The sequence below is a fragment of the Muntiacus reevesi genome, chromosome 2, assembly GCF_963930625.1.
Source record: "Muntiacus reevesi chromosome 2, mMunRee1.1, whole genome shotgun sequence".
NCBI lineage: Eukaryota > Metazoa > Chordata > Mammalia > Artiodactyla > Cervidae > Muntiacus > Muntiacus reevesi.
Window position 1 is genome coordinate 73,785,747 of NC_089250.1, and position 26,673 is coordinate 73,812,419.

A 26,673-nucleotide genomic window follows, 5' to 3' on the forward strand; every position below is an offset into this window, starting at 1 on the left:
CCTTGCCAACACTTAAAACATGTTTTTTAAGCATAGGGTAGCAAATGCATCTAAGAAGTAAATCTCGGGTCTTCCCTGGTGGTCTGGTAGTTGAAACTTTGCACTTCCAATACAGGGGGTGAGGGTTCAATCCCTGGTTGGGGAACCAAGATCCCATATGATGCCAAAAAAGATTAAAAAAAAAACAACAAAACTACAAAATAAAAAAAGAAAGAAAAATAAATCTCAGAAAGGAAAAAAGCCAAAAGTGAGCTGGGCTTAAAATTCTTCCAGCTGTGGAAAGTCTTTAGCAAGTTGTGGGGAAGGAAAGTCTGCTGCAGCCAGCCCCGGGGCCAATTTCAACGGGCTCATGTGCCGTCTCTGGCATAGATATCACAGGTTGCCACCTCTGATCTTGGTGAAAAGCAAGAGGCATGAATAAGTTTCCTCTGGATTGAAAGTCTTGGGCAACTCTTTACTGCCAGAAATTTGCCTTAAATGTGGTTCATTGCAGACGTGTTTCCCCTACTTTGAGCAAAACAAAAGATTCACTGACTCTAAATCTCTTTTGTCTTTCTGCTGCTCCCCTTCAGCTGTGTGTCCTACCTGGAGAGTGGAATGGTTCAGAGTACAGTCTGGGCATGGGCCTCGGCCAATGCCAGCTCATTTTCAGATTAAGTATTTCGAAACTGAATTTTAGACATGTACAGGGTTAGGTATCCACCCGAGCAATCTATTTTCACTTGCAGGGAAATTTCAGACTGTAATAACTATAATGAGGCAAAATGGGGGGAAAAGGAGGAAATTGTTCCTAACCTTTGGATGTTAATCCCTGCAAGCCCCGACTTTGGAACTGCCATCCATAATCATTATTAACGTTTATTGAGGGCGTGCTCTGTGTTTGACACTGTTCTTTGGGCTTTTACTGTATTGTTTTATTTAATCCTCATAATAGCCCTGTGAAATAGATATTATTATTATCATTGTGGTTCCCATTTTAGGAAGTGGAGGCACAGACAGTCTGAGGAACTGGTCATTAGCATACAGATTTATAAGTGGCAGAACCAGCTGAGCAGTTCAGGCAGTGAGTACTAAAGCCTACACTCTTAACCACCAGGCTGTGTGGTTACAGAATGATAGAGGGACTGTGAGAAAAGGCAAGGATGGGAGCAGAGCCTCTGGGCTGGACCAGACACCTGAGAAGCATTCACTCATCCACTGTGACTGAAGCAGTAAATGCTTGGGTTGCCAGCTTTCCTTGCAGTAAGGGTGGCCCTGTGACCCATATCTCCACTGTAATGGGAGGGAAAGAGACATTTGTTTGGGGAGTGGGGAGCACTGTGAGGGAAGGGAGTAATTTTGGGAAATAGTTCTATATCTGAAAAAAAGAGATATAATGTTTCTCTGGACGTGTATTCACTCTTCTGCTTCCTGCATTTGGACTTGATGGTGAGCTGATGTGATGCACCAGATGTGGCAGCCGTCTTGTACGTGTGAGGCTCTAAACTAGCGACAGAAAGCCAATACTCTGAAGATGGTGCAGCAGAAGAATTGTGATGATCTTGGTCCTTGATGAACACACTCTGAAACTGTCTACCTCTAGACAAGTTTTGTATGGCAGCTAAATGTCTTTATCGTTTTTGCATGTCTGGTGAGGCAGTAAAGCATAATAGTTAAGAGTATGAGCTTATGAGCTCTGATTTATATCCTTACTCTAACACCGAGTGATATACCCTTGGGCAAATCGCTTTCTTGTTCAATGCCCTCCTTAACTCATCTGTAAAATGGAAATAATGAAAGACCCATTGCTTAGGGTTACTGTGAGGGTTAAATGAACTAATATATTTAAAGAACTTTGACTAGTTCCTCGTAAGTGTAGGGCTTTTATGAGTGCTGGCTAGTACTATCCTTTTTTCTGCTATAAGTTCCACCCACTCCCCTTCACTCCCCTGCCCTACATTCAAACTTATTATTTTTATTTTGGAAAATTTCAAGTCTACAGAAAACTTGCAAGAATAATGAATAAGTAACTATGTACTTCTGAAACTAGATTTATTAATTGATAAAATTTTGTTGCATTTGCTTATGTGCACTGTGTGTGTATTTGTGTATGTGTGTGTGTGGTTTTTTTTCCCCCTTACCTGAATCATTTGAGAATAACTTGTAGGAGGTGACTTAGCACACAGTCCGGTAGTGTATTATCTGCATATTCAACATGTGACCCAACTGAACGTGGACCAGTTGAACAAATTCCTCTTTTTAAAAAAATAATTATTTATTTTTTTGGCCACACTGGGTCTTCATTGCTGCTCGAGGACTTTCTGTGGTTGTGGTGAGCAAGGGCTAACTCTTGGTTGTGGTTTGCAGGTTTCTCATTGCGGTGGCCTCTTTCGTGGCATGGTGTGGGCACTAGGGTATGCAGGCTTCAGTAGTTGTGACAAGCCATCTCAGCAGCTGTGGCACATGGGCTCAGTTACCCTGGGGCGTGTGGAATGACACCAGGATCGAACCTGGGTCTCCTGCATCGGCAGGTCAATTCTTAACCACTGGACCACCAGGGAAGTCCAACTTTCTCCTTTTTGAATTTGAATCACAGGACAGGGTGATAAGAAGACGAGATAAAATGATTGATCTTCTCTAGAAGATCACTGCTTGTCACAGATAAGATGTTCAGGATCTTTGTTTCCCCTAGTTTTTGACATTTCTGGGCCTGATGTTTCAGTTGTTGCTTTGATCCTGTGAGTTCTTGTGAATCATTTTACTACATTTCAGAGTCTGTTGTTGTTGCTGGCCACCCAAGAACCCTGGCATAGCTGCCCTTGAGGAAGTGAGCCCCCACCCTGGGCACATGGCAGGAGAGGCTTTGTGTAATCAGACATGTCATTAGGAGAATCTCTTAATTTTTGAAGGTCTTTAGCTACATGACATTCTAATCCCATTTGAACTGAGTTTATGTTTCTGTGTCCGCCAGGCCAAACAATTTTATTGGGGTAATTTCAGAATTTAAGACCACTCTTCTTGCCTAGTGAAAGTTCTCAAGCACGATTCAACAAAAGTCCACACATGTAGACTATTTGAGTTATCGTTGTTGTATAATAAACCACTGGAAACTTTAGTGGCTTAAAGAACAACTATTTTATTATCTCTCATGATATTGTCAGAGAAGGCAATGGCACCCCACTCCAGTACTCTTGCCTGGAAAATTCCATGGACAGAGGAGCCTGGTGGGCTGCAGTCCATGGGGTCGCTAAAAGTCAGACAGGACTGAGCGACTTCACTTTCACTTTTCACTTTCATGCATTGGAGAAGGAAATGGCAACCCACTCCAGTGTTCTTGCCTGGAGAATCCTGAGGAGGAGGGAGCCTGGTGGGCTGCCGTTTATGGGGTTGCACAGAGTCAGACATGACTGAAGCGACTTAGCAGCAGCAGCATGATATCGAAGGTTGATTGGGCTCAGTGGGTGATTTTTCTTTTCCAGATCTTGTTGATGCGGGCTGTAGGGACTGGAATGTGCAAGAAGGCTGACTCATGTGGCTTTTGCCTGGGTCCTTCGCTGGAGCTGTTGACTGGAGTGCTTTAGTTTTCTTTCCCATGGCTTCCATATGTGGCTTGGCTTCCCACAGCATGGCAGCTAGGTTCCAAGAGGAAGGAAACGGAAGTTGCCAATCTTCTTAAGGCAGGCATATGTTCTGGTAGCACCTGTCCCAGTTACCTCTGCTGACCTGGGACTGAGGGTCTCATTCCCTTGTATGAGGGCAGGGCAGGGCAGAGGGAGTAAAACAGAAGGGAAGGGCACAGGGCATATCCTTCAAAACAATGACATAGCCATAGGACACGACAAAAATTGGTTAGAACCAACTAGATCCAAGATGGCAGAAGATTTGACTTCCAGTAGACACTGAGCCTCATCATATGCTCATTGTAATACGTTTGCATGCTAAATGACACACCTGCCGTCACCATGATATTTCTGAGGCTAACCATAAAAGGTCCAAAAAGTGGACAGTGGCCCAATTCCTTGAAAACTCCACCCCTTTCCTAAAGTAGTTAGACTAAATCCTCCCACTCATTAGCCTATGAAATTACCCAGCCCATAAAAACAAATCATCCCATATTTCAGGGTCTCTCATCTCGTGAGATGGCCCATACTCTGTGGAGTGCATTTCTCTCTAAATAAATCTACTTCTCACCTATCACTTTGTCTCTCACTGTATTCTTTCTGTGACGAGACATAAAGAACCAGAGCTTCGGGACTTCTATGTGATCCAGTGGCTGACTCTACACTCCTGATGCAAGGGGCCTGAGTTTGAACCCTGGTCAGGGAACTAGATCACACATGCATCAGGGAAGATGGAGGTGCTACAACTAAGATCCAGTGCAGCCAATTAAATTGAAAAAAAGACAACGACAACAAAAAACAACCCATGCTTCATTAAACCCTGAGGCCAGGCGTGTGATCTCAATGAAAAGACAGTGGGTTCAGGCTGGGTTTGAGTCCCAGTCTGTGTTGGGCAGTATCACCATTGGAATATGTTCAGGCTGGAAGTGACATAACTTAATATATGTTTTTTCAAAGACCGCTCTAGCGACTGAGTAGGGAATGGCTTGTGTGTGTTCAGTTGCTCAGTCATGTCTGACTCTTTGCAACCCCATAGGCTGTAGCCCACCAGGCTTCTCTCTCCATGGGATTATCCCGGCAAGAATACTGAAGTGGGTTGGCATTTCCCCTTCCAGGGGATCTTCCTGATCCAGGGATCAACCCCGCATCTCCTGTCTCCTGTAAGAGCGGGTGGATTCTTTACAGCTGAGTCACCTGGGAAGCCTGAGGAGTGGCTTATAGGATGACCAATGACAGAGGCAAGGAGAGGAGCTAGCTGCAGTTGTGCAGGTGAAAGTTCACCCGGGGTCGTCTTATTTCATCTCTGGAATCTTAACATGTGACATGGTCCTTGGTATCTGTTGCTTGATGAGGGGGTGAATTCATCTATGCAGTAAATATTCAGTTCAGCTTAGTTCAGTGGCCCAGTCATGTCTGACTCTTTGTGACCCCATGGATTGCAGCACGCTATACTATTGCTAAGCTCTGTTGTGAGTGCTAAGAGAATATGTCAGAGAACAAAAGACCCAAAAGCTCTACCTTCATGGAGCTTTCATGAGTTCATAAACTTCATGGAGTTTAGTGAGGAAAAGAGATAATTAGCATTAAAACCAAACAAAATTCCATGGTGTTTCTGATGATAGAAAGTGTTGCAGAGAGAAATGAAGCAAGGAAGAGGAGTAGGGAAAGCTGGGATTGGAGTGGGTGGGAACTTAAAATAGAGAAAACAGGGAAGGCCTCTCTGAAGTAGTGACATTTGAACAATGACTGTGGGGGAGCTGAGAGAGTGAGTGATTTGGATTTTCTGGAAAAAAGTGAATGAGGCAGTGTTAGTGTTACTTACTCAGTCGCGTCTGACTCTTTGTGACACCATGGACTGTAGCCTGCCAGGATCCTCTGTCCATGAAATTGTCCAGGCAAGAATACTAGAGTGGGTAACCTTCCCTTCTCCAGGGGATCTTCCTGACCCAGGGATCAAATCCAGGTATCCTGCATTGCAAGTGGATTCTTTACTGTCTGAGACCAGAGAAGCCCAAGGGATAGCAAATGCAAGACCTTTGAGGCCAGAGTGTGCTAGGTATGTTGGAGGGACCCTGAAGAGTCCAGTATTCCTGAAATACAGTAATGCGTGCATGAGAAGGGGGTGATGAGCTTAGAAAGGGATGGGGAGGGCAGAGTCAGGTTGTATGGGGCTTTGCAGGTAACTGCAAAGAGTTTGGAAGACAAACCTGAAGTGACTTAGTTTTTTACCAGGATCCCCCTGGCTGCTGTATTGAGAACAGACTCCAGGGGAAAGAGTGGAATGGACGAAGGGAGAACAATGGGAAGGCTCCTGCACTAGACCACATGGCAAACGGTGGTGTACGGAAGCAAGCAGAAGAGTGAGAGGGCTCCAGGAATAGTCCAGGTGGCAGACGGCGGTGGTGGAGCTAGCAAGTGGTTACTTACTCTAGTCATGCTCAAAACATGTCTTATTTTTATTATTATTTTTTGACCTGGATCATTTTTAAAGTCTTTGTTGAATGTGTTACAATACGGTTTATGTTTTGTTTTTTTTGGCTGCAAGGCATGTGGAATCTTAATTCCCTGACCAGGGATGGAACCTCCACCCCCTGCACTGGAGGGCAAAGTCTTAACCGCTGGACTGACAGGGAAGTCCCTCAAGATATTTAATACTGACTCAATATTATTATCTAGTATATAGTCTGTATTAAAATTTCCTCCAAGGTCCTTTTTACAATAAACAAAACTTGGATCCAGTCAAGGTCTACCATTTGCCTTCGGTTTTTATCTTCCATGCTGTGGTATTTTTAAGAGTACAGGCTTGGTATTTTGTAGCAAGCCCCACATTCTGTATTTGCTCGTTTTGTGTGTGTGTGTGTGGTTTTTTTTTTTTTTTTTTTTTAGTTATATTCAGGTTAGCATTTTTCGGCAAAAATACTACGGGGGGGGGGCGTTATATTTTTCCTATTGCATCATATCAAAAAAAATATATGTAGATTTGGTCCGTTATTGGTGATGCTAAGTGATAGTGATTGATTTGATAGCTTGGTTAAGGTGCAGTCTGCCAGATGGCCCCCGTGCAAAGCAAGCTCTTCCGTTTTGTAGCTGATGAGCACTCCGTGGGGTGATGCTTTGGGACTGAATATACAGTAAATGTGCTATTGCCCAATAACCTTTCATCCAGTGACTTCAGCATCTAATGAACAGCGCTGTGCCTTCCGACCTTGCGCCTGTTTGCTCCTTTGAACACAGACTAAGAGTGGTCCCTAAGGGATGCTTGTTTTGAGGATCAGTGCCTGGCATACAATAAACGCCCCATAAATGTTATTTATTACTGAACGAAAGCAAGTATGAAAAAAATTAAGGGCCACGCTAGGGTTGCCCTCCGTACCCCCGGGGTCCGCCGCAGCTCCCAGGCGGTAAGTCAGCGACAGAGGCCCTGACGTCCATGCGGCCACGCCCTCGCGCCGCGGAAGCCGGACCAGGCGGGACCACCCAGCGCCCGGGGCCGCGCAAGGCCCCCTGGGACCGGTAGTGCTGGGCGTGGCCGCAGGACTACATGTCCCGTCGGCCTCCGCGCCGCGGCTCCCAGCGGCGGCCGCCTCAGCCCCCTCACAGCGACGGCGGCGGCCGCGGCGGTTGAGTCGGTGGCGGCGGCGGCGGCCGTGGCTGCTGGCTGAGGAGCTGCGAGTTTCCGATTTAAAGCTGAGCTGCGAGGAAAATGGCGGCGGGCGGTGAGTGGAGATAAAGGAAGAGCGGCGGCGGGCGGGCGGGTGGAGGGCGAGGCTGAGGAAAGAGGGCGAGTCCCCCCGGGCTGCGGCGAGCCGGCGGCTCCGGGTCCGAGGAGGCGCTGAGGGGCGCGCCGCGCGGGGGGCGCGCGGGGACACTCTCGGGGTGTCGGGGCCGCGCCGCTCTCTCGCAGCCTCTGGGCGGCCCGCGGCCGCGGGAGGGGTGTCGAAGCTGGGCGGCAGCTAGCTTGGGGGTACGAGGGGAGTCCTCGCACCGAGGGGTTACTGCGAGGAGTTTGGGGGAGACCGCGGGGGATCCACTTTTTCCTCCTGTCCCTGAAGTTTTACCCTCCTGCAGCCCTCGGGGTGCTTCTGAAAGCTCCCCACGACCCCCTCCTCTCGCCGCCTCGGCGTCTCTCGGTTCTTCAGAACTAGAGGGCGGGGGGAAGCCGCACTGCCCCCCACTCAGCCCCAGCCCAGCCTCCGAGTGGTACCGAGAAGCGGCTGGGATTTTGCTGCCGTGTTTCCTCCTGCACTTGGGGCGTTTTAAGTATTTTTAACCCAGATTATCTGTGGGATTTCCATTTTGGGCACGGATAGATTCTCAGCAGTTTTCCTCAGTAAAAAGGCATTTTTGCTACCTCTCGTGTGAAGGCTGGGAAATGGCAAGTGGAAGTTAGTGAATTAAATTTGGGGTTGGGCTGTCTTTATCATTACTCTCCACCTCCCTCCCCCCTTTTCCATCTCTGGTCTTCCTACGTACATTGACTCAATTTGTGATGGTTTAGAGAAACTGTTGGTCTTGCACGTGTTTTAGAAAAGCAATCCACGAGTAGTTGGGAGGGCTTAGTTGCTCCCTAGGCAGTTTGAGGGCACTCAGGGTGGAAAAGTTCACCAAAAGAGCAGTTGTGAGAGGCAGAGAGCATCGTCTCGAAATCTCACAAGCAGGAGGAGTTCGGGTTTCTCAAATGGAAAGACAGAGAAAGGTCTGAAATTCTCTCGAAGTAGAAACTTTTTTCCCTCTTCCGAACGTGAAGACTTCCTTCTTGATAGTTTTGAGCAGCAGCGCTTCAAAGCCAACCTGTTTTTGTTATTAAGCCTGTACCGTAAAGAAACAGGAAGGCGAGTACCAGCTGTCTTGCTGCAGTGGTTTGAAATGGAGTTGAATGATATGAGTGACAGTGCTAGTAGTATTGAGTGAGATTGCGGCATCTCCTCGATTCAAACGCCTGGGCTCAGATCCACCTTACTGGTCCCTGGCTGCAAAAACGCTTCAGTATTTGTTGCAGCAGGTTGTTTAGAGGATGATGGAAAAAACCAAAAAACTTAAGTCTTGTGATTGCCGCATAAACCAAAATGTTAAGTGGAAATCTGTAAGTTTTGTGAAATGTGCTTTCTTGAAAACAGATTCAGTTGTTGCTTGTTTGCTTAGTATAGGTTATGCCCCATATAACTGGTCTAGGGACTACTGGAAGGGTACAAAAACATTGAAAATGAGCCTCTCTCCTATTCTAAACCCCCCAGTTACCATTTCCAGGAGGCAACAACTCTTACTGCTTTCTGGAGTATTCTTAGTGTTTGAAATAATTATTTTAAGAATTTTCATTTGAAACACACTCCCGTTGGATAGCAAAAGCAGGGAAAGAAAATGAACCAAAGAAAGGGAAAAATGGGTGGGAATACCGTTTCCTTTTTACTATCTTTAACAATTGTTGATGGCGACTAGAGCAGCTCTTCCAAACTTACTGCTCGTGTTGCCTTATCTACTAACACCCTTAAGGAAATAACAATCTGTGGAGCTTTAGGGTGAAGAACCCTGCCAAGGTTCATTGTTTGTATGTAAGATGAAGCCTCCGTTTGTAACATGTAAAATGATATTGAACACTAGCTTCTGTCACTGGAGGTTGCTTCAGGTTCTGCATTTAAATGAACAGTAATCTAGATTGCCAGCGATCCCAAATTATAGGGGAATTTTATGTATCGATAGAAATGACTTAATTGTCCAATTAGCATTTTAAAAAAGGCATATGCCGGCTTCTGGTATATAGAAGAACGTTTTGGACATGAGGATTATGGACTAAGTGGGAAGCTGCATTATTTGTAGAGCAGTTATTGGAAATATGTCTACCTTAAAATATTCTTTGACTCCAGAAGCGTTGAAAATGCCTAACAACCCTAGCATAATTAACAAGATTAAAAAAAAAGTTTCAGAATGGTGGTTTTAAATTTACCAACACTAGCAGTTCTTTAGAAAAATGATATTAAAGACTAGGGGATTAACGACTCTTATTAAATATGCATTTTGAAAGTGAATATACTGTGCTTTTTTCACCATGTAGGAATTATTTCTGTACGTTGAAGCCCGCATCCCTCAAAGAAGCTAGAATTCATTCAGTACAGAGTGAGTGTTCTGTAGGACCCTCGATCCTTTTTCTAGGAGACATGTAAATAAAAAATAATTTTTGAAGTGATTATGTACCAGTACCTTCTTGATTGGTCATTTGAAATAAACTTTCTGTGTCAGGTATGTCAGGGACATATTAAAGATAAAAAGGTTTATTTTTTCTTTTAAATTTGGTCCTTTGAGCATTAGCAGTATGATTCTAGAAAAGTTCCTTTTGATTTGGAGACTAGTAGGTTTTTGAGAAGTCTCTTAAAAGAATGACTTAACATTTTAGTTTGGACAATAGGGTAGGATAAAAAAACACAAACTACTATTGTCCTATGCCTTTTGGTGTTAAAATAAGTGGCTTTAGGCTTTCTTTCTGCAATTTTTTTTTTTTTTAGACTATAATTTTGAGCCTTGGCCAGAGGATGTGGGCAACTTTTGAAAACTTTTAATTTGTTGCAAGTTTAGAATGAATATAGCTTCTAGTGATGACACACAGCCAAGTGATCACAGTTTAACAGTTGTTACCAGGACTGGAAAAAAGTTGCTGATCATGATTGAAGAGGAGCTGCAGTTTCTTGAAGGTTAAACCAGGGAGTACCTATCCCAGTTTGGTTTGAATTCACTGTACTCTGTGGTGTAGAATATTCCTTTTTTTGCTTTATTGTGTGGTTAAAGCTTTGGGAGCAGGAAATTAGTATTGGAAATGTTTGTTAACTTTTCTTTTTCCTCATAGTTCAACACATTAAAGAGAGAGGTCTGTCTTTAGATTCTCATGCATAGCATTGAGGTTGAATGCTGCAGTAAAATGTGGGCATCTTCTTTCATTTTATGAGTGCTTTTTGGGGTGGGGGAGGGGATGACAAGATGAGCTTTTCCAATAAGGTGGAGGAGGGGCTCTGTTGTAATGAGGTGTAGTCTTTCACTTTATTAATGCTAGGTAGATTCATTTGGCCCATTGATTTTCTGGGAAAAGATTATTTTGAGTTAAAGACGCAGTTTAGTTAGAGCTTGACCTCATTTTTGACTCCCTAACAAATGGTGAGTTGCCTTGCGTTTAATCGCCTTTCCCTCTCCTACCTTCTGGTGGAGAGTTGTTAAATGAACAGGAAAATGGCCAGAAGAGACACAGCAGGAGTTGGACGGAAGACCTGCAGTGTCTAGAAGGCTGATTTAGCCCCAAACTGGGTAATCTTCTTAGACCACATACTGCCAGTTCCCAACTCTGTCAGGATTAAACTCAGTTTGGTGATTTCTTTGGCCTAGGCCAGGTGACAGGGGGGCAGTAATAAACTCCCTGTGTAGTAAATGTTGTGGCTTGGAGGCAAAGGAAAGAAGTCTGACCTGACTGGCAGAGAGGCTTTACCTATTTCGAAGAATAGTGAGCTAGTGTTTCCGTGTTTCTTCTTTTCCTATTTTTCATTAGGAATGTCTGTGTCCTATTTTTTTCTTTCCTGTTAATATTTTTAATTGATGTGTTCTACCAAAGAGTGTGACTTTGTGTTCACCTATGAAGGAATTCTTCTGAAATTTTTAATTTATTTAGTTAGAGCTACAGGTGAGGGTTCTGAAACTTCACTTTTTGGAAAGTAGGCTGACTAGATTGCTAAATTTAACCTCTTCATCATGCACAGGATGAAGAGAGAATTTTGGCCCAGGTATCACATAGTAATAGGTAATCTTGTGCTCCCTGGGGCTTTGCTTTTGGTGGCTATGGCAGCTGAGTAGGAGTGGTAGATGGATAGATGGGGGAAGGACTGCAGAAGTCAGCATAATCCTCAATTAGGATAAGCCTCATGGTTAATTGAATGTTGAATGTACAGGTTAAATCCCATTATAACAAACTCCAGGGGACTGGCTAAATTATTTTGTTGTACTGGGATTCGCTTTATTGACTAAATAAATTGAAATAAATAATTTGAAATAAATTGGCCTTTATGTTTTTGTTAGAGATGCTGGAATAATTTTTGTTTGTTGTTTATGGCACACTGTTAATTGTAACAATTAGAAAGCTGTTACTCATGAGCCAGTGTGTGTTTGTGTTTCAACTTCATTTTTAATGCTTTTGCCTTTAAAAAGGAAGGAACCCTTGGTGAGCTGAGCAGATAATTTGTCCCCCATACTCCCCCCATGTCTCTGTCTAGAGTAACTCCATTAGTTTATTTCAACAACCAGAAAAGTTTATTAGTGAGTACTACTGCCATGATCAAAGTGTGGTGGGAGGAAATGGGAAATCCCCTGGGTTTCCAGGTGACTGCTGCTGGTAATTTTTTTCTGCCTCTGAAAACTTAAAAAAATAAAATTACTTAATTTTAGTGTGAACTTTTCTTTATCAGTAATAATTAAGGTAACCTTTTTCTGTTCAGCCCAGTGTAGTTTGAGATCTTTAGATCTCTCTATGGTATTAGAAAGAACACATTGATAATCTAATCTTTAAGATGCTTCCATATAAATATGGAATCTTTCAGAAATAGGATTAATACACATATGAGAAAAATACGATTCTTAAATCTTTGCCAGAAATACACTTTTTTTCTTTGAATTGGTATTTGTCAAACTCTAGGCATTTACATCCTCCTTTCATATCTAAAGCTAGCATTTTTAGTTTGCTGAGAGCTTTTTGATTGGGTGCAGCATGACATTTTTGAAGTCATTCTTTTAAATAGATGTCCCATGAAGGAGGGAAAAAAATCTGAAAGAGGGAATTTCAAAGCAACCCAAGCAGTGTTTTCAAAGTTCTCAAGTCTTAAGAATAATGACTGACTAGTAGGCAGGAAGCCTGCAGTTGTATTGTGGTATTGTTCCTCCATCTTGTGCATTTGAGAACTTGAGTACAAAAGAGGAGAAAGCTTGGGGAAGGGGAAGAAAGGGTTTTAACACGCAAGAAAAGGGGAGGGGGGAGACTATTAGTGTAAATACTCTTTGCTCTTCTGTTTAAGTGAAATCTAGAACCAAATTTTACTTTGAGGGGAAATATTTATCAAAATCTGAAGGTCTAAAACTGATATTTTTATAAATGATAGCTTATATTGGTGGAAAGTGCTGTGCGATCATATGCTCAGGTTTAAAACAATTTTAACTAGGGGAAAAACCCTACAGGTGAAAGAAAACCTTTAAAAATTTCCCGCTTTGTTACCTGAGCAGTGTCATCTGTTAGCTTGTTACTTTGAAAAGAATAGTACCAGTAAATAATTTGAGAATAATTTGTAAGTTTGTAGTCTGAGAGAGCAAATCGCCCTCTCCAGGTGCAAAGAGATGGAGTTTATGATCTTCCAGGGTTCCTTGTATTAGAAAATCTTATAAACTTAATACATCATATAAATATGGAGAATGGCCTTAATTTTTTTTTTTTTTTGGGTCAAATATTAAGTGGATCGAGCACTTTGTGCCAGATAATGTGCAGATACAGGTTGCTTTGCTGACTCATGAGTTTGGGAACAGGAAGACTTTGAGATCTTGACTTCACCATAGTGATATATGCCACAAGGGCAAAATGTGTGTGTGTGTGTGTGTGTGTGTGTGTGTATGGGGAGGGGCAGGGAGGGAGAGAGTCTTCAACCTCTTCTTATGGTGTAAGAAAATGAAGTCATATTTTCTTTACTCCCAGTAAAGCTGTCATCAGTGAAATGGATTATTGAATTTAAGTCAGTCTGTAGCGTAGCTACATCAGCTTGGTTTTGTTTCTAGATTGAAATTTGGCAACTGTATTCAAAACTGTTTTAAGGATCACCCAGTTTTCTCTGAAGCAGATTGTATCTAAATTTAGTCTACACACTCTCTGCTCCATCCAGACTCATCTCTCTCTCTTTTTTTTTTAACCTGCTTGGTGGTGGTGGTTTTATGACAATACTTTTATCCGAGAGAGTTGGTTCCTTTGCTGTCAGAGCAAGTACATGGCCACATCTAGGAAAATCTTAACTTCACCAGTGAGCAAAATAACTCCACACACATGGTGCATATCTTGGGAGGGTCAGTGGTATCTTTTCGTAAGAGACAAGACTGTTACTGTATTAAGTTTTAAAAATAATTTCATTGGAAATCAGTAACATTAATTCAGGAGGCTGTTTTCAGAGTGCATAACCACATCTAGAATGGTGGAAATCTTAGGTGTATGAGCCCCAAATTAGGTGAACCTAAAATCATGAACTTGCCCAGTAACCTTCCGTCTCCCTTTCTAAACCATATACAAAATGGCTCCCACATGTGACTTTTAAAACTGACTTTCATAGCACCATTTTCTTAGCTCTGAGGCCTTAAGCTTCAGTCATCTTTAATTGGCCACTGCTTGGCTGCTGCCCACTCCGCCATAAACACACACACTTAAACACTGTTTATTAAGCTTGTACTATTTAAGGCACCCTGAGAGTTAAAAAGGTTTTGACCTCCAAGTGCACACAATCAATCAGGTATTCACATCACTTCACAACAAGGTAATCTGTTTTGCCTGTAAAGATCTTGGAGAAGTTCAGAGGAGGAAAGGGGCTACCTCTGACCAGGTGATCAGGAGGCAGGGCTTTGAAGAATGACTATGATTTTTATTATGGAGACAGCACAGTTCCTGTTGGTGGGAAATCGTTAGCAAGCGTGAAGAGGTAAAACATTTCAAGACTTGATTATTTATTTATTTGGCCATGTCCCGTGGCATGCGAAATCTTAGTTCCCTGACCAACCCTGGCCCTCTGCATTGCCCCCTCAGAGTTTTAACCACCAGACTGCCAGGAAAGTTGGTTATTTAAATATTCAGTTATGGTGTTGAATAAATGCTTTTGGTTTTGCAGAATCCTCTTGATGTATTATTCTTAAATATATTTTCATTCCAATTTCTAAAACTAGTCCAGGCCCTAGGTTACTATAATAACTTTTCAATTAGTCTCTACCCTTTCCCTAATCCTCTCTATTTTTCTGCCATTTTACATTTTTTAAACATTTTGAACACATTTTTTGCTAAAAAATCTGCAGAGTACAACCCAAATTCCATAACCTAACACTCAGTTCTTCTCATAGCCTTTTTAAAAAAAGCTGTCTTTTCTACTTTTGTTGCTGCTTGTTTTAGTCATGCTATTTTTTTTTTTCCCTGTCTTTCTCCCGTGCTGTCTAGTCTGGTCATAAGGCCCAGCCTAGAGCCCTTCTCATTTTAGTAAATTTCCCAGGCTACCACAACTGAAAATATGATTGTTCGTTCCTGATATGAATCTTAATTATCTCCTTTCATGTATAGGAATCCATATTAATTGATTGAGAGGACAGATTCAGTCAGATTGTCTATGCTTTGAGATAGGGACTGTACCTTTTTGTAAGCTTTTAAAATCCTCTTTTCAATTATATTCACTTTAAGTCCCCCCAAATGTTTGGTGTTTGAATGTGGAAGTTTCCAGAGTTCAACTCTAAATGTGATTTTCTACCTGGACATTGAGGTAAAATTAGAGTCCTTGGGATTTGCTTAGGACTTAGGTCTCCCTTGTAGAGTTGGCCCAGATGAATCTTGTCTGGGCTTTAAAATACAACATTCTTGTTTGCCACTTGGCCTTGGACTGGGTGGACGGTCCTGTAAGTTGCTTAGATGTTTTTCTCCAGTACCACTGTTCTTCAAAGAATTGTGCTAAATGTTGTGGGCTTTAATATCCCTTTGTGATCTACAAGTTTATAATCTAGATGAGAAGTGAGTGTAATTGAAAAAGCATAGCTGCAGCAACATAAATAAGTGGTTCAGAAGTTCAGAAGAAGAAAAGGCCATTTTCAGCTGAAATTGGTAGGGAAACTTCATGGAGAAGATGGAGTAGATCTGAAGGGAACTCATTACTGCTTGTAATCTCCCTTGCCCACCTCTTTTGTTCTGTGGTGCTTACTTAACATAACATTATAATATTTAAAAAATTCATTTAAAAAAGTGTATGTGAAAAAGTAAAAGTAAGGCTCCTGGTACCCTAGGTCTTTGGTCATTAGAGCTACCCCCTATCTCCCCTAAGCTACTACTGTTAGAGGATTTTCTATACTTTTGCTTACAGCTGTCTCTTTAGTTTCTATTTTCTATACCACCCCCGCCCCGGGGATTGAACCCAGGCCCCGGCAGTGAGAGGATGGAGTCCTCACCACCAGGGAATTCCCTGTCTGTATATCTTACACTTTAGTTGCTGTTGTCTTTTTTTGCTCTCTCTCTTTCATTGCTAAGTTGTGTCTGACTCTTGCGACCCCATGGACTGGTGACTGTCAGGCTCTTCTGTCCATCGGATTCTCCAGGCAAGAATACTGGAGTGGGGTGCCTTTTTTGCTCTTCCTTCCCCCTTTTACCCCTGTAGAATTCTGTTCCCTGTGTTCTGATACATATTAGATGTAAAGGATGAAAACTATCATTTATCCGGAACCTGTGTGCCTGCATATTGTTGTGTGCTTAATGTACATGATCTCATTTAATAGTTTGGGTTTTTCGATGCAGAGCCCTTTTTCCTTCTTCAAATGAAGTCTTACACAAAGCCCTATACAAAATAGAAAAGGTGAGTCTTTTAAAATTTATTTTCTAGGTTGAAATTTAAACTGTTTACTGGTTATAAAGGCAGTGAAAATGAAACTTGTGATGGGTATAAAATTTGAAATTGGGTTATGAAGGACTATTATGGACCTAAATCTTATCTCTGTCTCTAGTTCATTTCTGTGTTAAAAAAATTCCAGCTCATACATGGATATAGTTGCTGATGTTCTCAGTTCAGAAATATTTTAAAAAATATATAACAGGTACACATGGGGCAGATTCATAAGGTACCAAAAGGGTATACAGTGGAAAGTGAGGCACCTTCCTCAGCCGTCTGCCAGCCATTTCTCTGTCCCCTGCCCGAAGGTGGCCATTGTTACTCTAGGCATATAAATGCATGTACTTAAAAAGGTTTGAGTTAATGAATTTCTCCCATATTTGGGGGTAAACTTTATATTGAAGTGTAACATCACTTAGAAAAGTGCACAGTACAGTCTGATAAATTTTCATAAAATGAACACACCTATGTAACTGGCACTTAAGCCCTATTCTGGACTGTGTATACTTTTTAAATGATCCTGAAGAGGTTTCATATCTGTTTTTATAGCTACTGATTTCTTTCTAATGGTTACACAGTATTCTGCTGTATGGATATATATCATAATTTATCCAACTTCCAACTGTAAGTGTATTTGTAAATATTTCTTTGTTCCCATGTTTTGTTATAAAGTATATAAAAATTTGTGGTTGGAGAATGCTACTTTAAAGACTATGAATTTAACTTTTTATAGATACTGCAACTTACTCCCTTTCAGTTCAGTTCAGTCTCTCAGTCCAACTCTTTGCGACCCCAAGGACTGCAGCATGCCAGGCCTCCCGGTCCATCACCAACTCCCAGAGTTTACCCAAACCCATGTCCATTGAGTCGGTGATGCCATCCAGCCATCTCATCTTCTGTCGTCCCCTTCTCTTCCTGCCCTCAATCTTTCCCAGCATCAGGATCTTTTCAGATGAGTCAGCTCTTCACATCAGGTGGCCAAAGTATTGGAGTTTCAGCTTCAACATCAGTCCTTCCAGTGAACACCCAGGACTCATTTTTAGGATGGACTGGTTGGATCTCCTTGTAGTCCAGGGGACCCTCAAGAGTCTTCTCCGGCACCACAGTTCTAAAGCATCAATTCTTCGGTGCTCCACTTTCTTTATAGTCCAACTCTCCCATCCATACATGTGAGTACTGGAAAAACCATAGCCTTGACTAGATGTTTTATTGAGGTGTAATTTTCTTATAATAAAATTCAATCATTTTAAGTGTGCAGTTTGAGTTTTGATGAGTGTGAACAGTTTTACTATCACTACAATCAGAATACAGAAGATTTCCATCACCCCAGAAAGTTCTTGCTCATTTGCATTCAGGCCTCCTCATGGTTTTGTGTTCAGTCATCCACTGTTCTGCTTTCTATCACTATAGTTTGCCATAATTTTCCTTTTTTCTTGCATTTTTCTTCCAACTTTGAGGTGTAATTGACAATTAATTGCATATATTTAAACTGTGCGGTTTGGGTCTTGATGTATTAATAAATGTGTCTACCCATGAACCCGTTATGATTACATTTAGTGGAAGTATCTGTTACCTCTGAAGTCCAAACTCAGATCCCTCCTGTATTCCTTTGTAATCCCTCCCGCCCTCATCTTCAGGCAGGCAGTCACTCATCTGTCTTGTGTCACTGAAGATTAGCTTTATTTTTAAGAACTTTTTATAAATGAGTTATACATACAGTATGTACTTTTTCCTTCGGGCTGGCTTCTTTCACTTATAGTGATTTTGAGATTTATTCATGTTGCATATATTAATAGTTTCATTTCTTTTTATTGTCTAGTACTATTGTGTTGTATAGGTATATCACTATTTATCCATTCACCTATTGATGAACATTTGGGTTGTGTCCAGTTTTTGGTTATCAAATATAAAGCTTTTATGACATTTGTGTTACAAGGCCTTGTGTGTACAAATGCTTTTATTTCTTTTGAGTAAACATCCAGGAATGGAATGGCTGGGTTATTCCCTAAGTGTGTGTCGTCCCCCCCCCCCCAATTTTCCAAATACTGTTTATTTCACTGAACCTGGGGACGAGGAGAAGGTATGTGAAAGTCTGGGATGCCAAGCCTAGGAGTGTGTAACATTTAAAAATTTTAAGAAACTGCCACCTGTCTCTCAACATGATTGTACCATTATATATTTCTCCCAGCAGTTTGTGATAATTCAAGTTGTTTCACATTCCCACCAGCACTTGGTATGGCCAGTCTTTTTAATGTTAGCTGTCCTAATGGGTATATAGTGGTAGCTCATTTGTGCCTTTGAGTTTTTTTAATGATTAGTGATGTTGAAAATATTTTCATGTGCATACTTGTCATTGGTGTGTCTGTTTTGGTGAAGTGTCTGTTCATATCGTTTGCCCATTTTTAAGTTGGGTTTATCTTACTGAGATACAAGACTTCTTTTGTTCTAGACCCCAAACCTTTTTTAGGTATATATTTTAGAAATATTTACTTTAGTCTGTGGTCAGCTTTGGAAGAGCAGAAGTTTTTATTGTTACTGGCATTCAGTGTATTGATTTTTGTGTTGTGTTTGAAAAATATTTGCCAAAGATTTTTCTCATTTCTCCCCCTAGAAATTTTATAACTTTAGCTCTTAAATTTAGGTCTGTAACCTATTTGAGTTAATTGTCTTATATGGTATGAGATAGGGATGAGGTTCATATTTTGGTATATTGTATTGAACTTTTCCAGCACCATTTGTTGAAAAGATTTTACATTCCCCATTGAATTGACTTGGCACCTTTGTTGAAATTCAGATAGTCAAATAAATATGTGTAGGTCAATTTTTGGGATCTCTTCTGTTCCATTGATGCATATTCCAATCTGTCTCTACTCAAGCTTTGGAATCACATAGGGGAAGTCCTCCAGCTTTTTTTTTCCCCCTCAAATTATTTTGGCTATTCTAGGTGCTTTGCATTTCTATATATTGTTAAAATCTTGTTGATTTCTGCAAAATGTTGTGATTTTTATTGTGATTGCATTGAGTCAGTTGATCAATTGGGAGGAATTGGTTTCTTAAAATACTGTCTTCTGTTCCTTGAACATGTTATATATCTCTCCACTTATTTAGGTCTTCTTTAATTTCTCTTTAACAGTGTTTTGTAGTTATCAGTGTACACTCTTATAAGAGCTTTTATCACTGAAACATATATATGTGCATAAGTTTTTTTTGTTTTTGCCACACCTCACGGCATGTGGGACCCTAGTTCTGCGGCCAGACGTTGAATCTGTGCCCCCTGCAGTGGAAGCATGGAGCCTTCACCACTGGACTGCAAGGGAGGTCCCTACATTTTATATTTTTAAAATGTGATTGTAAATAGTATTTTTAAAATTTCAACAATTATTAAAATTGGTGTATATAAGTATCATTGAGTTTTTTTTTTCATTGAGTTTGTATATTCACCTAGTATCTTGCCAAACTCACTTGTTTTAGTAGCTTTTATATAGTTTGATTAGGAAGATTGTGTACATCAGTGATCATGTTGTTTCTGAATAAAGATAAGTTTTGTTTCTTCTTTTCCAAGCAGTATGTGTCATCTTCTTTTTCTTTTGGCTTTACTGTAATGGCTAGTGCTTCCAGTAGAATGTAGGGATTTTGATTTTGATTGCATTGAATCATTTGACCAATTTGATTAATTTGGGGAGATAACTTTGTCTTGTTCTCAGCCTTAGTGGGTAAGTGTTCAGTCTTTCACCATTAAGTAAGATGTTAGATTTTTGAAGTTTTTATTGGAGCATTGTTGATGTACAGTGTTGTGTTAGTTTCTGCGGTGCAGCACAGTGAGTCAGTTTCACACTTTTTTATCCGCTCGTTCTTATGTTCCTTTCCCACATAGGCCGTTACAGAGCACTGAGGAGAGCAGGGTTCCCTGTGCTCTACAGGAGGCTCTCGTGGTTTTCTGTTTGACAGACGGCGTGTGTCTCAGTCCCGGTCTCCTGATTGATCCCTCCCCTCTTCTTTCCCCTTGGTAACCACAAGTTTGTTTTCTGCATCTGTGACTCTGTGATGAAATAAGTTTACTTATACCATTTTTTTTTTAGATTCCACGTGTGATAGCGTACAGTGTTTGTCTTTGACTTACTTCACAAAGTATGACGATCTCTAGGTCCATCTATGTTGCTGCAAATGGGATTATTTCTTTTTTTTTTTTTCTTCATGGCTGAGAAATATTCCATTTAGGATATGAAGAGCTACTGGGAAATATTTAAGGGAAAAGGAGATGGGGGGGTGGCACAGGATGAAATGGTTAGATAACATCACTGAGTCAATGGATGTGACTTGGAGCAGACTCTGAGAGATAGTGGAAGACAGTGGAGCCTGGTGTGCTGCTGTCCATGGGGTCGGAAAACGTTGGACACGATTTAGTGACTGAACCGACAACAAATATTCCATGGAATATATGTGCCATATCTTTATCCATTCATCCAATAATGAATATTTATGTTGCTTCCATATCCTGGCTATTGTAAATAGTGCTGCAGTAAACATCGGGGTGCATGTATCTTTCTGAATTATGGTTTTCTCCAGATGAATGTCCAGGAGTAGAGATGTTAGTTGTGCTGATCTGTTTTATATCAATATGGCTCCCCCTCCCCTCCCCCATTCTTGTGTTGCGTATTAAGAGGTTTGTTTTTTGATGTTTTTAATGTATATTCTGGATATACGTCTTTTAATGAGTTTTCCTAATACTTTCTCCCAGTCTTCCAGTCTTTGGTGGTACAGATCTTTATTAGATATTAGCGATGTTTTTGTATTAATGCTCAAGTTTTTGGTCATATGTATGTTTTGGGGGATAGCAAGCATTTCAAAGCTTGAGTAACAGTTACACAGCCATGTATTATAGATCCCATTTCTTAGTTCATATAAATGCAGAGAAACAAATTGTTAACCCGGGCCGTATCAGTTCTTAAACAAACAAAATTATTTGTCACTGTATTTAACTATTAAAAGTCATTTTTCATTTTTAGGTAGTTTGGAACTAGATCTTTTTACCTCTTTAATAAAAATGAAACAATAAGTCCTTGTTTATATTCTCATTTATTTTTACAAATTAAGATGAAAGCATCAAATATTCTGGTCTGGGATAATCTTAATGAGAAGGTGCCTAAAACTCTGAATCTTACCTGTGAGGCTTGTCATTGTTTTGTCTTTAACCCTTACCAAAAACCCCAGTCTTCATGGCTTGCTTTAGTTTGGAATGTATTCCTTTCTCACTAAGCTATACTGTCTGTCTTTTCAAGGTTTCTGTGTGTAACTGTTCTACTGGTTGTGTTAGCTTTTGAATGCCTGCTCTCTAAGCTTATGATCAAATATCAGCAGCTTCACAATGTGCAATTTTTTACATTGAGTATTTATATTACATTATTGTAACCTTAAATCACCTCAGTATCTTCCTGGACACTTTTTTTTCTTACCAGGATAGAGTGACACCTTAATTTACTTACCAGTTCCCTTACCCTGATTTGAAGATAAGTATTTAAATTCGTTTCTGATTTTGATTTATTCTTTCTGTCATGCTGTAACGTTGGAATGTTTTGCAGTGTACATTTAAGAAGACTTATTTTAAAAAACCAGTGGAAATTTCCAGCTTTAAAAAAAAATCCAACTACTAGTCTAATAACTGCTTTGCAGGAAGAAAGAAATATGAAAAAGAACCGCAGACATTCTGGATGTCAGCCTGTGAAATTTTCCACTATTTCCCATAATAACATGCAGGCATGCTTATACTGCTGGATTCAGTGCCACTGCAGTTGCACTCTGAGTGGAATTTGAAGCTACTCTGTCAATGATAAAATGGCATCCAGCCAGCTTTTAGAGAGCAGTGCATAAATTCATGCACTATATTGTATGTTTGTTTCATCTCTTCTTGAATAGTGTGACTATAACACTGAACTTGCAAAGTTATTTAAAAATCTTGATTCCAAGATTTCTGTTATCGGTGAATATTGATTTTTAAATGTTCAATAGGTATATTACACTTCTGAGAATATAGATTTATAAAATTCTTTAAGTCACAATACTTGTAAAATTTTATTTTAGAGGATCTTATACTCTGTTAAAGGGGTTTCCCTGGTGGCTCAGAGGTTAAGGCCTGCAATGCGGGAGACCTGGATTCTATCCTGGGGTCTGGAAGATCCCCTGGAGAAGGAAGTGGCAACCCACTCCAGTATTCTTGCCTGGAGAATCCCATGGACGGTGGAGCCTGGTGGGTTACAGTCCAGAGGGTCGCAAAGAGTCAGACACGACTGAGCGACTTCACTATCACTGTACTCTGTTAAAGAATGCTCTGAAAATTAAAACAAAGTTTAAAAAATTTCCTCAAGCTCAATATTTGGTGTGATTCAAGAAGCATTTTAGTTTCTATTTCAGGTTCCTACTAATCTTTCAAAGAACCATGGAGGCCTTACATTAAAACTAGTAATTGTGTTTTTATTTTGCTATTTCAAATTTAAAGGCTAACAGTTGTATTATACTCTTTTCCTCATGAAGGAAGTCCAGGTTGCCCAGTTCTGTAAACTGGAGAAGCTGTATGATGGAGAGTAAATTACGCATGTACTGTAATTGCCCACTTCCACCTTGTTTCACCTTTCATGGCAAATGCCTAATGGTGGTATTAAGGAATAAAATTGAAAAATTCAGGTTTTGTGAATTTAAACTCACTTCTCCAGTGGGGAATTTGAGCATTCAAAGTGATACAACAGATGTACATACATATCTTTGTATGTTTTAAGACTTGTAAGTCACATTTTGGAAATAAACATATATGACATCTCTCTTTTTCAGAGCTGTTGGCTCTTAGGATTGAACAGGAACAACTCTGTGACATAACAGTGGCCTCCACCCCGGCCTGTGACCTGCTGCTTTTCCCTTGTGCTGTCTCTCCCTTCCTCCTGACCTCTCCTGTATCTCTGACCCTTCTCCTGTCCTCTTCATGCACTTCCTCATCTCAGCCCTCATTCTGTCTCTGACTATTTTATTCCTTTCCTCTCAGCCTAAATTTTCTTCTGGCCCATACCCTTTTTTCCTTTGTCAACTTGCCATCCTTCAGGTCCGTTACTTTTTCTAATTGCTCACTGTTAACCAAGTCTTTTCTTTGTCTTTGGAAGGCTTCTTTACTCCAAGCTTCTCTGCTTCTGTCAGGTTGATTTTCTTTTAGTTTTTGAACCATCAAATACACACATCCTCACACTTTCCCAAATCCTTGAACTTTTATTTCTGCCTTCATGTTTCAATTTATTTTACAGAGATTTATTGAGTGCTAGCCACGTGTTGGGCTTTTCCCTAGATGTTAGGGATATACTAGTGACCAGAATCGCTATGGGGGAAAAAGGCTGCATAAAGGGACTGGGAGCTGGTGTGTATGTGTGTTGTGGGGTTTGCATTTTAGATGGATAGTCATGGTAACCTTCTCTGAGAAAGTAACATTTGAGCAGAGTCCAGGAGGTAAGCCTTGTGAGTATTGGTAGAGTGGGGAGGCCCTGGGTGGGAGAGCATTCTTAGTGTACTTGAGGAAAGTGTATTGGTCCGTGTGCCAGAGCACAGTGAGCAGAGGAGTACTCGTCAGAGAAAATCGCAGAGGTAATGGTGGGACCTTGTAGGCAGTTGTAACGTGTTCAGGTTTTGCTTTGAGCAAAGTGGGAAATCGCTGCAGGTTTTCTCTTTTTTGGTATTCCCAAAAGATCTTGTGAGCATTGTTCTCCACCCCCTTCCCCCGCCTCTTTTTTTTTTTTTTTTTTTTAAAGCATTTCATCTTTTAAATTATAAAAGTAATTTTATACTTATGTAGAAAATACAGAAAAATACAAAGGAGAAAGAGTTACTTTATCAAAGAACAAATATAGATTACCAGTATACCTCATCATCCATTAATGAAGGTTTTGTATCTTCCCACTTGTTTTTCTTTGTGTTTTGTGCGTGCATGCGCATGTGCGCCCCCCCCCCCCCCACTTGCACGCACGCCTCCTGCACTGTGCGGTTTTAGTGGAGAACAGGTAAACTGAGTCAGGCTTTACAGAAATCCTTCCAGCTGCTTTGTGAAAAGTAGCCTATAAGAGAGCAAGAGGTAGGGGGACCCCTTAAGGGGTGTTCCAGTAGTTCAGGTCCCAGGAAAAGTGGCTTGGACTTGGGTGGTGGCAGAGGAGGTGATAAAAAGTGATCAATTTCTGCATATATTCAAAGAGAAAGCCAACAGAATTTTGCAATGGATTCAGGGTGGGGTCATGGCAGTGTGGGGTGGGGCCTGGTGAGAGAGGAGGAGGGGAAGAATCAAGGGTGACTCAGAAGTTTTTGGCTTAAGCTACTAGAGACCTTTGGTTTCATTTTTCTTTCTTGTCAAACTGCCCATCCAAGGTTCAGTTGTGGCTTCTTTATTATGTGTTTTTCTTGTTCATTTGAACTCGTGATTACTTCTTTCACCAAGCCTCTAGTCTGCTCTGCCCAGCTTGGCGCTTGGAATACACCACAGGATACTATATATAACAAATTGTTTCATTAGAATTAGAATTAGTCTTCCTAACTAGGTAGTGAGCATCCTTGTGCTGAATTTATGAAATGTGCTCTGAGACTAATAACTTTCTGAGTACTTCGTGGGCATTCAGTAAATGTTGTTTAATTGTATACTCCTCAAGCTTGAGAGCAGGATATGAGGAAAACCTTAAAGTAAATGCCTACTTTAGCTGTACTTTGGCATACTGTCATCTCCCCTCCCCCCCCAACCACCCTTCCCCTTTTTATTTTCCTTTTTACTTCTAACATCTGTTCTGGCTTTTCTCCTTTTTCCCAAACCTTTTCTTAAATAATGTGTGTGAAAGTCCCTCAGTTGTGTCTAACTCTTTGCAACCCTATGGACTACATAGTCCATGGAATTCTCCAGGCCAGAATACTGGAGTGGGTAGCCATTCCCTTCTCCAGGGGATCTTCCCAACCCAGGACTTGAACCCAGGTCTCCACATTGCAGGTGGATTCTTTACCAGCTGAGCCACCAGGGAAGCTCTTACTTAAATAAGGGGGGAAAAAAAGTTTGGATGCCCTGCTTTGTTTCCAGGACTTCATTTTGTGTTTCTGCTAAGATTTTTCTCTAAAGAAAATGTAAGCAGTGTAGAGTTGCCTAGAAATTATTGTGTTTTAGTGTCTGTCTTGGTTTGCTTAGCTTTTTCAATTTTGAAGACAATCTGTTAACTCATTTGTGCTTTTGACTTTTCCTTCTTGTGTCACGAAAAATAGAATATGAACTCTCTGAGGGCTGGTAGTTATTTTGTTCACTGCTAGATCGTTCGTGCTGAGAATGGTGGCAGGCACATAGTTGGTATGCAGATATTGAATGAATTCAGAGTAGCGTAACAACAGTTCCTGTTTATTGAGCATACACTATACGCCAAAGTGCTAGGTGCTTTGAGTGGATTAGGGGGCATGTACATCTTGCTGCCAAATGAGTTTCCGATCCACATGTTGGTGTTTGAATGAGTATGATGGAGGAAAGACAGATGCCAGTTGTTACCAGATTTAATCAAGTTTAAGATGCCATGGTATACAATGCATAATTTTATCTACCAGCACATAAGAAAAGGTAAAACTGCCGACTGTGGGATGTGGTCAATAGCACATTCTGATTTCAAAGGAATAAAAACAGGAAAAAAAATTCTTAAGAATTTCTATTGTAAATCAACTATACCTGAGAAAATCTAAGAAAATCTACCTAAGAAAAACTATACCTGAAAAAAATCTAAGAATCTTTAAAATAAGGCATACCAGCAGTAATACTCAACATTGGATTTTGCATAAACTCTCATTTAATGATCATAGAGTTAGGTAGGCATTATTATTATTATTTTAGAGATGAAGAAGCTGATATTTATGGGATAAGTTCATAGGTTCTCAAGCTAGAGGATCCAAATTGAGGCCATGGCCTTTTTACCACCCCACATTGCTTCAGGAGTCAGGGCAGCAAAACAGTACATTGGCTTGTCAGCTCTGGCTGAAAGGTTCTTACTTGGCCTGGCTTTAAATACTTTCTTAATGTCACTGATTTTTTTTTTTAATAAATAAAAAAAAACTTTGTATTTACTAAGTGCCAGCTACTCTGTATTTTTGAAAGTGAAAGTTGTTCGGTGGTGTCCAACTCTTTGCGCCCCCATAGACTGTACAGTCCTTGGAATTCTCCAGGCCAGAATACTGGAGTGGGTCCCCTTTCCCTTCTCCAGGGGATCATCCCAACCCAGGGATCGAACCCAGGTCTAAGGCATTGCAGGAGGATTCTTTACCAACTGAGCTATCAGGGAAGCCCTGTTTGTATTTTTATATGGATACAAAATGATATAAGGCCTTATCTCTTTCTCTCAAGGAATTTATTTACAGTCTATTTGGGGAGATGAGAAATAAACATGAAAGTTAGATAAGCAGAAAAGATTTAAATA

General features: G+C 40.8%; 1 protein-coding gene across 6 annotated transcripts in view; it reads left to right on the forward strand.

The window, feature by feature from the left end:
• The first annotated feature begins 7,169 nt into the window (after nt 1–7,169).
• Nucleotides 7,170–26,673, forward strand: part of NCOA3 (nuclear receptor coactivator 3) — a 128,101-nt gene continuing 108,597 nt past the window's right edge. For all 6 annotated transcript variants that reach the window (XM_065922128.1, XM_065922127.1, XM_065922125.1 and 3 more), the window contains exon 1: nt 7,170–7,315. The gene's annotated coding sequence lies outside the window, so the exon portion shown is untranslated. The remainder of the gene's footprint in view (nt 7,316–26,673) is intronic.